Raw genomic sequence first — 12,538 nt, 5'->3', positions numbered from 1 at the left:
TTTCAGACCTTTCCAATTTCATTATATGACAACGGAGTTCAGTGAATTTTAAAAAAACTATTACATTTCTTTGTGTGCCTTCAACATTGGCACCTTTGAGGCAGGATATGGGAACAATCATACCATCTTTATCCTAAACAGATAAAAAAAGAAGGTTGTTTATTTTAAAACAATCAGCAATGAGCTGAACATGACCTCTCATCCTTTAAAATATTTTGCCATGCTCAGAATGTCATTACTCATCACCTACTGACATGATATGGGTATTTCAGTTTTTTTGTTGCTTATGTCAATGTAGAAAGAATAGAAATTAGTTTAAAAAGATATCCAGAGTGACTGCTGGAGAGAGGCACCAGATCCCCTGAGAAATGTGTTGTGGAATTTTCTTTAACAAAGAGGACAATGAAGAGTTTTGTCTTAGGATAGTTTATTTAAGCTATATAGCTGAGAATCACTGTGCTGAGGTGAGTCAACAGAGTGAGTCTGAAGCTTTACAGATAGCTCCCCCTTCTTATACCATTGTAGGATGAGGAGGGGTCGGGGAGAACAGAAGGGTCAGATAGCTCATCACAAGGGGAGGTAATTAAGGAGGCACATATTGGTAAATTTCCATACAGTCAGAAGGGGTCAGGGGGAAACAAAAGGACCAGATAACACATACATCCTGGCACCCTATAGGGATAAGAATAAAGGCATTCCTAACTAAACTAAAACATGGTGGTCACATGCAGCAAGAATCACTGAAAACAGTATTTTTCCCATTACAACTGGAAAAGAAAATAGATGGATGGACGCATGTTCAGAGTTGTGTAGTCAGGATCTAATGCTTCCTGTTGATTCACCTGGGCAACAAACCTGGAAATATAGCCTTGAGCCTGTTTACAGAAAAGACAGAGCAAAATACCTATTAGGGAAGCTGAAGTCCTTCACTCTCTACAGAAAGAAGTTATGTGTCTGTTGAATTTCTGTGTTGGAGATTTGCAGCCATCTGTTGGAACAGCAGCATCAGAGCCTGGGACTCAGAAACTGAATGATCTGATTTAAAAAAAAGACAAATTCTGTTGGAGACTCTTTTGCAGACCCTGGTGCTGTTGGTGCAAAGACGAATGTTGCAGAATTAGCTAAAAATAATCACAAAACCATACTTTGTACAATATCCTGACCAAACTGCGTGTGTTTTTAGTTGGAGGCTTCTGCTGCTAAAAGGACAAGAAAAAATGTTCACTCCTTCCTATAACTTTTTATGGTAACTTTAGAGTAACATCTTTAAGGTCAAAGACATATCGTGTTTCTTAGTAATTTCATTCTCTTTTATTACTTCAAATTGTAATTTCTTTTGACAGAATAATAAACAATTGTAATATAAAAGAAAATGTGATTTATTTTAAATGGCATTTAAATTGAATTTTCATTTTCCCAGAATATTTATGGAAAAGGCATAAACTGAGGAAATTGAGAAAAATACACTGAGATTGTTTCCTCAAGAATAACATCAGACAGGAGCATGTGGATATTTTTAGAGTCTCATGTTCTCTCCTTTCTGTTTCTAAATAAAGTTGACACCCCACACACATTAAAAAAGCAGCTCAAACAATTTGATGTGGGGTTTTGAGTGTAGGGGTAAGCCATTAATAAATAAATAAAATAATTATGCACTCATTTGGAGCACCACCTGTCCAGCAGGAACAACAGTTAAAATATTACTGTTTAAAATAAAATCAGTCTCATAATTTTAAAAGGGTCAGAACCCCCTAAAATTAAATGAGTTTTTCTACTTCTACACACAAATGTGGTCACTGACAAGTTAAGTTTTTCACCTTTTATGTACCGCTTATTGCAATAAACAAATATGGTAACAAGTTATTGCAGATTATGAATAAATGAAAATACTATACAATTGTCCCTGTGATGGATTTGCAACCCGTCTCGGTTGTATTCTGCCTTTCGCACAGTGACCGCTGGAGATAGACACCAGCTCTTTGTAACGAGGAAAGGAGAAGCGGGTAAAGAAAAGGGATGGATGAATGAAGCTGAAAGAAAAATTAGATGAGGCATTCTAGTTATATAAAATTGGATAAGCTGAAATCAAAACCAGGAGATATTTACCAACATTTTCAAAATAAAGCAGAGTGAATGTTTGTTCTTTTTTTTCTTTCAGTTGTTCCCTTTTCAGGGGTCTCCACAGCGAGTCCTCCTCCTCCATCTAACTCTGTCTTTTGGGTCCTCTGTCCTCAATCCAACTATCACCATGTCCTCTCTAACTGCATCCATATCTCTCCTCTTTAGCCTACCTTTTTGTCTTTTTCCTGGCAGCTGTATCTCTAACATCCTTTTACCAATATACTCATTTTAGTCTCTTGTTCTTCTTTCTGTTATCATTATGTTTCATTATGTATTTCTTTGGTCTTCATTGCTGCCAGAGTGGTCTCAGTTTTTAGCTGTTTTCTGTGTTGCCTGGCAGTTCTGCCGTACTCTTTTGCCTCGGTTTCTCTCAGCGCTGTGTCACTATTTTTATTCTCACCCAGTCTAACTGTTCTGTCCTGGAGTTTAATCTGAGGTGTGATCTCTCCTTGAAACAAACCATACCTTAAAGTGAAGTTAACCTAAAACAGCAAAGTTAGTTTCCACAGTTCCTCCTTGTGACAGTTCCTTGTAATGGATTTTTATTAGAGATGAGGAAAACGTCACAATTCCATATAATGTGAAAATCTGTTCTGTTTATGCACAGTTAATGTAAATCTTGGGCAGTTCATCTAATGAAGTGGATATCCTGCAGAGTCTTGTGTTTTCCCAGCATGTTTGCTGCAGTGGAAGAATATAAAGGATCAGTCATTCAGACTGCTGAAGCTTCTTATATTGTCAGCTAAACTCCATGATGTATCTCCCCCAACTTCTCCCAGAGGGAGTCTACAGAAAATGTAACTCATAATAGCCTAAGTGAACAGAGGAACTGTTTACAGCAAGAGAGGGGAGGGAGGGTGATTTGCATGTGAGTTTGGCTTGCATAAACTGAGCAACTGATTGTACAACTTCAAAAAAATGTTGAAAACAAAAACTGGTGCACAAGTTTGAATATATTGTGGATTTACTCTTATCTCTTAACTTGACAAAACCAAGGTCTATTAACTTCTCATTTGTGATAATGACTGCAGCTGGCAGTTTTGGTGCCAGCACAGAAAAGATTTGCTTGACAGCACTCATTGGATTGATCAATAACAGGAACAAGACAGTCCAAGAAACTCAGTGAAGATCAAAGAAGTGTCATAATTTATAATGTTGGTTTTTTTACCCAGTTCATGGAACTGATCCAAAACGATCCAAAAGACAACAGGTATGAGATTAAATAGTTTTATTTTGAAAGTGACTGAATCTGCGGAACAGAGCAGAAGTTAGTGATCTTCAGGTAAGAAGATAAATTAATGTTTTCTTGATGAGGCTTTTTCTTTTACATGCCATTCTTTCTTTGTGGGTGTCTGAGGGGAGAGGATTTTGGAGGTCCAACGAAGGTAAGAGTTGTCTGGATGGGTTGAGAGAGTGAGCAGGCAGGCCGAGTGAATAGGAAGGCTGAGCGGACTTTTCTTTACTTGTCTAAGGAAACACAGAGAGGATCATCAGAGGCTCCAGAGGATTTTTAGTAGTGGAGCCAGGTGACATAAAGAGGAAGACAGGTAGGTATTAACACAGAATTTCTTAACGTAGCTCAGAGGTAATACACAAGAAGCATGAACGATCATCAAGAAACCTTAACAATCCAATGAAGTGTTGTGGTTCAGCTAATTCTTAAATATCAAGGAGAATCATCAGCTGGAAATAACAACAGCTGTGCAGAGTGCTGTCAGAAACTGACAGCACTACCTAGTGGTGAAAATCATACTTTCATGCTCGTTTAGTGGAGCCCAGAGAAAACACGAATCCTAACAAGAAGGAAAAGATTTGCACAAGTATAAACAACTTCAAGTTCTAAGCTCATTGGTTCAAACAAGTGTGCTTAAGTAAAGTTGTTGGATGTGTCATCACTTGATCTGAAAGAACTCTGTGTCACCATCTGTTTTTTCAGTGTTCATTGTTTTCTGTTTTTAGGTTTATTTCTTGTATTGTTATTGTTATGATTATGATGATCGTCTATGTTTTCCTTGTGTTCAGTTGGTCTCTAGTGTTTCCTATGACATCAGTACTTTTCCTCAGTCAGTTCTGCTTCTTGACTCACACCTGTTTCCTGTTCTCATCAGGCTCAGCTGCAACCACTCACCTCATCAGTCCCAGCCCAGTTATTGTCACAGTCCTCCACTCCATCCTCAGTCTGGCACAGTAGTTTGTTCTCTTTTTTTTTTACTCGTTTGTTCCTCGGTTGCACCTCAAGATTTTGTTTCTAAGTGTTTGTATTTTTATGCTATGTCAGCATTTTGTTTTGTGATTCATNCGCCCTTGATGGGAGAGAACTTAATTTGATTACACACAAGACTAGACCGATGCAACTATGGGTTTCTGGGAACCACCAAGAGACAATAACATTTTTTGTGTTTCCCATTTCTAGTCCAGTCATTGTTCTTGGATACAGGTGGTTACAGCTGCATAACCCCCATTTGGATTGGGTTAATTCCCGAGTAGAAACCTGGTCAGAGAGATGCCATTCAACCTGTCTGCAATCCGCACTGCCACCTACTGGTCAGGTGGGTGCGGAAGAGGAAATGGATATTAAGGATCTCGCTGGCATTCCCAAAGAGTATCAGGATTTGAAACGAGCATTCAGTAAAGTTCCAGCTCAATCCTTGCCCCCTCATAGGCCATACGATTGTGCTATCGACTTACTCCCAGGGGCTCCTTTACCTTCCAGCAGATTGTTTAATATTTCTCGCCCTGAACGGCAAGCAATGGAGAAATATATAAACGAGTCCTTAGCAGCAGGTTTCATCCGGCCGTCATCTTCTCCACTAGGAGCAGGGTTCTTTTTTGTAGGTAAAAAGGATGGATCTTTAAGACCCTGTATTGACTACAGAGGGTTAAACCAAATAACTGTAAAAAACAAGTATCCCTTACCTTTATTGTCATCAGCTTTTGAACCAGTGGAGGGCGCTACCATCTTCACTAAACTGGACCTACGTAATGCCTATCATTTGGTGCGAATACGCCAGGGTGATGAATGGAAGACGGCATTTAAGACTCCTCTGGGCCATTTCGAGTATCTGGTGATGCCTTTCGGGCTCACGAATGCCCCAGCTGTCTTCCAAGCCCTAGTTAATGATGTTCTACGAGACTTTATTAATGTTTTTGTATTCGTATATCTGGATGATATACTCATTTATTCCAAAAACCCTGTTGAACATCAGAAACATGTCCGCCTTGTACTGCAGCGCCTCATGGAGAATCGGTTGTGTGTTAAAGCTGAGAAATGTGAGTTCAATAAAGCATCTGTTACCTTCCTGGGTCACATCCTTGAGAGCGGACAGGTTCGGTCGGATCCCGGAAAGATAAGTGCTATTCTGGACTGGCCTGTCCCGGAGACCAGGAAACAACTGCAGAGGTTCTTGGGCTTCGCTAATTTCTACAGACGCTTTATTAGGAGTTACAGCCAGACAGTAGTTCCATTGACTGCACTGACCTCCACCAAAGTCACGTTTGCCTGGACTCCTGAAGCGGACTCAGCATTCTCCAATCTCAAGCAGAGATTTGCTACGGCTCCTATCCTGACTCAACCCAATCCGTTAAGACAGTTTGTTCTGGAGGTTGACGCTTCAGATTCTGGGGTTGGTGCTGTATTGTCACAACGAGCTGAGGAGGATGAAAAATTGCATCCCTGTGCATTTTTCTCGCGTAAGTTATCTCCTGCTGAGAGGAATTATGATGTTGGAGATCGTGAGTTGTTAGCCATTAAATTGGCACTGGAAGAATGGAGACATTGGTTGGAGGGCGCCGAACATCCCATTTTGGTGTGGACCGATCACAAGAATCTGTCCTACATTCAGTCAGCTAAGAGGCTAAATTCCCGTCAGTCACGATGGTCATTATTTTTCTCTCGATTTAACCTGTCAATTTCTTTTCGCCCAGGTTCTAAGAACGTAAAGCCTGATGCTCTTTCTAGACAGTTCTCCAAGGATGAGTTCGAACGGGACTCCTCACCTATCCTGTCGCCGAAGTGTGTGGTGGGCTCACTCTCATGGGAGATAGAGGACATTATTAAGCAGGCTCAGTTAAAGGAGCCCGGACCTCCCGGTGGACCCCCCCACAAAAGTTATGTACCCTCAGCTGTCCGTTCTCAACTCATTCACTGGGCTCATTCTGCTAAGTTCTCAGCTCATCCCGGAGCTAGTCGAACCATTGCCATGATCACACGGCGGTTCTGGTGGCCATCCCTGTATAAGGACATTAAGGAGTATGTGTCAGCCTGCCCCACGTGTGCCAGAAATAAGCCGTCCCACCAAGCTCCAGCGGGTCTTCTGCAACCCTTACCCATTCCTACACGACCCTGGTCCCACATCGCTATTGACTTTGTAACTGGACTCCCACCATCACAAGGTATGACTACCATTCTTACAATAATTGACCGGTTTTCCAAGTCTTGTCATCTCATTGCTCTCCGTAAGCTTCCCTCAGCTTTCCAGACGGCCCAGCTTCTCGTAAAACATGTGTTCAAATTACATGGCATACCGACCGAGGTCTTATCAGATCGGGGACCACAATTCACATCTCAGGTATGGAAATCTTTTTGTCATGCTCTGGATGCAAAGGTCTCTCTCACATCTGGTTACCACCCTCAGTCTAACGGCCAAGTGGAGCGAATGAACCAGGAACTGGAGTCCTCACTTCGCTGCCTCTGTGCTGAAGACTCCCGGGATTGGTGTAAGTTCCTCCCCTGGGTAGAGTACGCCCACAATAGTCTTGTCTCTGCTGCCTCTGGACGTTCGCCTTTTGAAATAGCTCTGGGGTATCAACCTCCATTATTCCCTTCAGAAGAGAGAGACATTAAAGTTAAGACAGTTCGGCAACATATTCAAAGATGCAGCAAAGTATGGAGTGCTACTAGGGCATCATTACAGCGTACGGTGGAGCAGAACAGACGTTTTGCTGACCGTAGACGTAGAGCTGCTCCTACGTACATACCTGGCCAGAAGGTGTGGCTTTCATCCCGTGATATTCCTTTGAAATCAGTGTCCAAAAAGCTGGCTCCTAGGTTTATCGGACCATTTGAAATTGGTTCTGTGATCAGTCCTTCTGCTGTGCGCCTTCGACTCCCTTCCTCGTTGAAGATACATCCAGTGTTTCATGTGTCCCAAATCAAGCCGGTCCTAGCCAGTCCGCTATGCCCTCCAGCCAAGCCCCCTCCTCCCGCCCGGATGTTCGAGGGACATCCGGTGTACACAGTACGGCGGATAGTGGACTCTCGCCGTCAGGGTCGTGGATGGCAGTACCTGGTGGACTGGGAGGGTTATGGTCCAGAGGAACGATCCTGGGTGCCGAGATCTTTTATTTGTGATGCCACGTTGATCTCGGATTACCTTGCTTCCATCCCTTCCACATCTTCTGGGCTGCCAGGGGGCAGCCGTTGAGGAGGGGGTACTGTTGGGGTTTGTGGAGTATGTTTGTTTCTGTCCAGCAGGTGGCGGCATGGAGCGTTCTGGAGAGTGGATGGGGATTATGAGACACACCTGGATCAGATGAGGGTCATTAGGGAGAGGCATATAAGGAGCATGCTGCCACTCAGTCGACGCCTGAGTATTGCCATTCGTGGTACTTCAAGCTCCCCTGAACTTCTGAATCATAGCCTTGAAGGATACCCTGTATGTACCTGTTAACCTTGTGTTTTGTTGTTCTAAAGGAAACTCTGAAATACAGTCTGGGGATTCTCCAGAACAAAAGAACTGCTGAGTGGAGATTCAAGCTGCTCAAGGAACTTACCTCATTCGTGACCGAAACCTGTCCGCTCTCCTCCGTTCACGGCCGCCGCCAACCTGCTCCAGCTTGGTCCGACTCCACAACCCGTAAGCTAAATACCACCAGCTTCAAAGGATCACTGTGGGTTGAAACGGAACCACATCTAACCTTACCTCTTCCTCTCCAAGTACTTCCTGAATCCAGAGCCGCAAAGAGTCCGTGTTCCAGTGGAATCCATGTTCCAGTTTTCACTTACCTTCTGGACAATAAATCTTTAACTTACTGCCAGTGTCTTGTGAGTTTTCTGCTTGTGGGTCAAATCGTAGACAAACCATGACAGAATACTCAGGCCAAACAGACCCAGCAGAAGCTCTCAGGATAACTATGGCAGAACAGCATCAACTTTTACAATCTCATGAGAGTGTGCTCCGAGCACTACATGACCAGCAGGAAGCAACCAATCAACGTATGGATCAGATCACTCAACTCCTTCTCCGACTAACAAGTAACCCGTCTTCTTCTCCAGCAGATGGCGCAACGTTCCAGAGTAAACCTCCTGTGGAGAGTCAGCGTCTGATGAATACCCGTGACGTCAGTTCACCTAATCCTGAGAAATACTCAGGTGAGTCTGGGTGTGGAGGATTTTTGCTACAATGTGCCTTAGTGTTCAATAGATCTCCTCAGTCTTTCCCTACCGATGGAGCGAAGATCTCGTTTATTTTGGGTCTCCTCACTGGAAAGGCGTTATTATGGGCAGAAGCACGTTTTACTGATCCTGTCAACTTTGGCTGCACTTTTCAAGCGTTTTTGGATGAATTTAAGATGGTGTTTTCCATTAATGAGGACAAGACACAGCGGTCTCGAGACTTGTTAAAATTAAAGCAAGGCTCACATTCTGTGGCAGAACATTCCATAAGATTTCGCACCTTAGCGGCATCTTCAGGTTGGAACGCCTTGGCGCTTAAAGCTGCATTTAATCAATCATTAAATGAGTCTTTGAAAGATGAGTTAACGGTTCGTGAGGAACCCGAGACACTTGATGAATTAATTTCCCTGGCTATTCGTATAGATAATCGTATGAGAGACCGCAAGAAGCAACGTGTTGAGAGTTTTTTGTCACACAAGAGATTATCACCGTCACGCAGACCAGTATACCAAGGTCCTGAGGCTAGAGAACAGCCTGAGACGGAACCCATGCAACTGGGTCGCACGCAGTTAGAACCAGAGGAGAAATTGAGAAGAAGGAAGGAAGGATTATGTCTATACTGTGGCGCCTCGGATCATTTTTTGGCTGCATGTTCAGCGAGGAATAAGAATTTCAGTTCGGCGAGGCCAAAAGGGAGGGTCCATCAGACCGGGGGGTTCTGATGGACCAAAACGGGACCGAAGAAACCCCTCGGCTAACACTTAATGCTGTGCTCAAGGTTGGTCAAGAATCTGTGGATGTGGCAGCTTTGATTGATTCAGGCTGTGAACAGAGTCTTATTAATATAGAGTTCGTGGAGCAGGCAGGAATTGAGACTGTTGAAATGTCTATTCCTTTACGTGTTTCCGCCCTTGATGGGAGAGAACTTAATTTGATTACACACAAGACTAGACCGATGCAACTATGGGTTTCTGGGAACCACCAAGAGACAATAACATTTTTTGTGTTTCCCATTTCTAGTCCAGTCATTGTTCTTGGATACAGGTGGTTACAGCTGCATAACCCCCATTTGGATTGGGTTAATTCCCGAGTAGAAACCTGGTCAGAGAGATGCCATTCAACCTGTCTGCAATCCGCACTGCCACCTACTGGTCAGGTGGGTGCGGAAGAGGAAATGGATATTAAGGATCTCGCTGGCATTCCCAAAGAGTATCAGGATTTGAAACGAGCATTCAGTAAAGTTCCAGCTCAATCCTTGCCCCCTCATAGGCCATACGATTGTGCTATCGACTTACTCCCAGGGGCTCCTTTACCTTCCAGCAGATTGTTTAATATTTCTCGCCCTGAACGGCAAGCAATGGAGAAATATATAAACGAGTCCTTAGCAGCAGGTTTCATCCGGCCGTCATCTTCTCCACTAGGAGCAGGGTTCTTTTTTGTAGGTAAAAAGGATGGATCTTTAAGACCCTGTATTGACTACAGAGGGTTAAACCAAATAACTGTAAAAAACAAGTATCCCTTACCTTTATTGTCATCAGCTTTTGAACCAGTGGAGGGCGCTACCATCTTCACTAAACTGGACCTACGTAATGCCTATCATTTGGTGCGAATACGCCAGGGTGATGAATGGAAGACGGCATTTAAGACTCCTCTGGGCCATTTCGAGTATCTGGTGATGCCTTTCGGGCTCACGAATGCCCCAGCTGTCTTCCAAGCCCTAGTTAATGATGTTCTACGAGACTTTATTAATGTTTTTGTATTCGTATATCTGGATGATATACTCATTTATTCCAAAAACCCTGTTGAACATCAGAAACATGTCCGCCTTGTACTGCAGCGCCTCATGGAGAATCGGTTGTGTGTTAAAGCTGAGAAATGTGAGTTCAATAAAGCATCTGTTACCTTCCTGGGTCACATCCTTGAGAGCGGACAGGTTCGGTCGGATCCCGGAAAGATAAGTGCTATTCTGGACTGGCCTGTCCCGGAGACCAGGAAACAACTGCAGAGGTTCTTGGGCTTCGCTAATTTCTACAGACGCTTTATTAGGAGTTACAGCCAGACAGTAGTTCCATTGACTGCACTGACCTCCACCAAAGTCACGTTTGCCTGGACTCCTGAAGCGGACTCAGCATTCTCCAATCTCAAGCAGAGATTTGCTACGGCTCCTATCCTGACTCAACCCAATCCGTTAAGACAGTTTGTTCTGGAGGTTGACGCTTCAGATTCTGGGGTTGGTGCTGTATTGTCACAACGAGCTGAGGAGGATGAAAAATTGCATCCCTGTGCATTTTTCTCGCGTAAGTTATCTCCTGCTGAGAGGAATTATGATGTTGGAGATCGTGAGTTGTTAGCCATTAAATTGGCACTGGAAGAATGGAGACATTGGTTGGAGGGCGCCGAACATCCCATTTTGGTGTGGACCGATCACAAGAATCTGTCCTACATTCAGTCAGCTAAGAGGCTAAATTCCCGTCAGTCACGATGGTCATTATTTTTCTCTCGATTTAACCTGTCAATTTCTTTTCGCCCAGGTTCTAAGAACGTAAAGCCTGATGCTCTTTCTAGACAGTTCTCCAAGGATGAGTTCGAACGGGACTCCTCACCTATCCTGTCGCCGAAGTGTGTGGTGGGCTCACTCTCATGGGAGATAGAGGACATTATTAAGCAGGCTCAGTTAAAGGAGCCCGGACCTCCCGGTGGACCCCCCCACAAAAGTTATGTACCCTCAGCTGTCCGTTCTCAACTCATTCACTGGGCTCATTCTGCTAAGTTCTCAGCTCATCCCGGAGCTAGTCGAACCATTGCCATGATCACACGGCGGTTCTGGTGGCCATCCCTGTATAAGGACATTAAGGAGTATGTGTCAGCCTGCCCCACGTGTGCCAGAAATAAGCCGTCCCACCAAGCTCCAGCGGGTCTTCTGCAACCCTTACCCATTCCTACACGACCCTGGTCCCACATCGCTATTGACTTTGTAACTGGACTCCCACCATCACAAGGTATGACTACCATTCTTACAATAATTGACCGGTTTTCCAAGTCTTGTCATCTCATTGCTCTCCGTAAGCTTCCCTCAGCTTTCCAGACGGCCCAGCTTCTCGTAAAACATGTGTTCAAATTACATGGCATACCGACCGAGGTCTTATCAGATCGGGGACCACAATTCACATCTCAGGTATGGAAATCTTTTTGTCATGCTCTGGATGCAAAGGTCTCTCTCACATCTGGTTACCACCCTCAGTCTAACGGCCAAGTGGAGCGAATGAACCAGGAACTGGAGTCCTCACTTCGCTGCCTCTGTGCTGAAGACTCCCGGGATTGGTGTAAGTTCCTCCCCTGGGTAGAGTACGCCCACAATAGTCTTGTCTCTGCTGCCTCTGGACGTTCGCCTTTTGAAATAGCTCTGGGGTATCAACCTCCATTATTCCCTTCAGAAGAGAGAGACATTAAAGTTAAGACAGTTCGGCAACATATTCAAAGATGCAGCAAAGTATGGAGTGCTACTAGGGCATCATTACAGCGTACGGTGGAGCAGAACAGACGTTTTGCTGACCGTAGACGTAGAGCTGCTCCTACGTACATACCTGGCCAGAAGGTGTGGCTTTCATCCCGTGATATTCCTTTGAAATCAGTGTCCAAAAAGCTGGCTCCTAGGTTTATCGGACCATTTGAAATTGGTTCTGTGATCAGTCCTTCTGCTGTGCGCCTTCGACTCCCTTCCTCGTTGAAGATACATCCAGTGTTTCATGTGTCCCAAATCAAGCCGGTCCTAGCCAGTCCGCTATGCCCTCCAGCCAAGCCCCCTCCTCCCGCCCGGATGTTCGAGGGACATCCGGTGTACACAGTACGGCGGATAGTGGACTCTCGCCGTCAGGGTCGTGGATGGCAGTACCTGGTGGACTGGGAGGGTTATGGTCCAGAGGAACGATCCTGGGTGCCGAGATCTTTTATTTGTGATGCCACGTTGATCTCGGATTACCTTGCTTCCATCCCTTCCACATCTTCTGGGCTGCCAGGGGGCAG

This window comes from Kryptolebias marmoratus, linkage group LG3 (assembly GCF_001649575.2).
Source record: "Kryptolebias marmoratus isolate JLee-2015 linkage group LG3, ASM164957v2, whole genome shotgun sequence".
NCBI classification, from domain to species: Eukaryota; Metazoa; Chordata; class Actinopteri; order Cyprinodontiformes; family Rivulidae; genus Kryptolebias; species Kryptolebias marmoratus.
Note: the sequence above shows the minus strand (reverse complement) of the source record.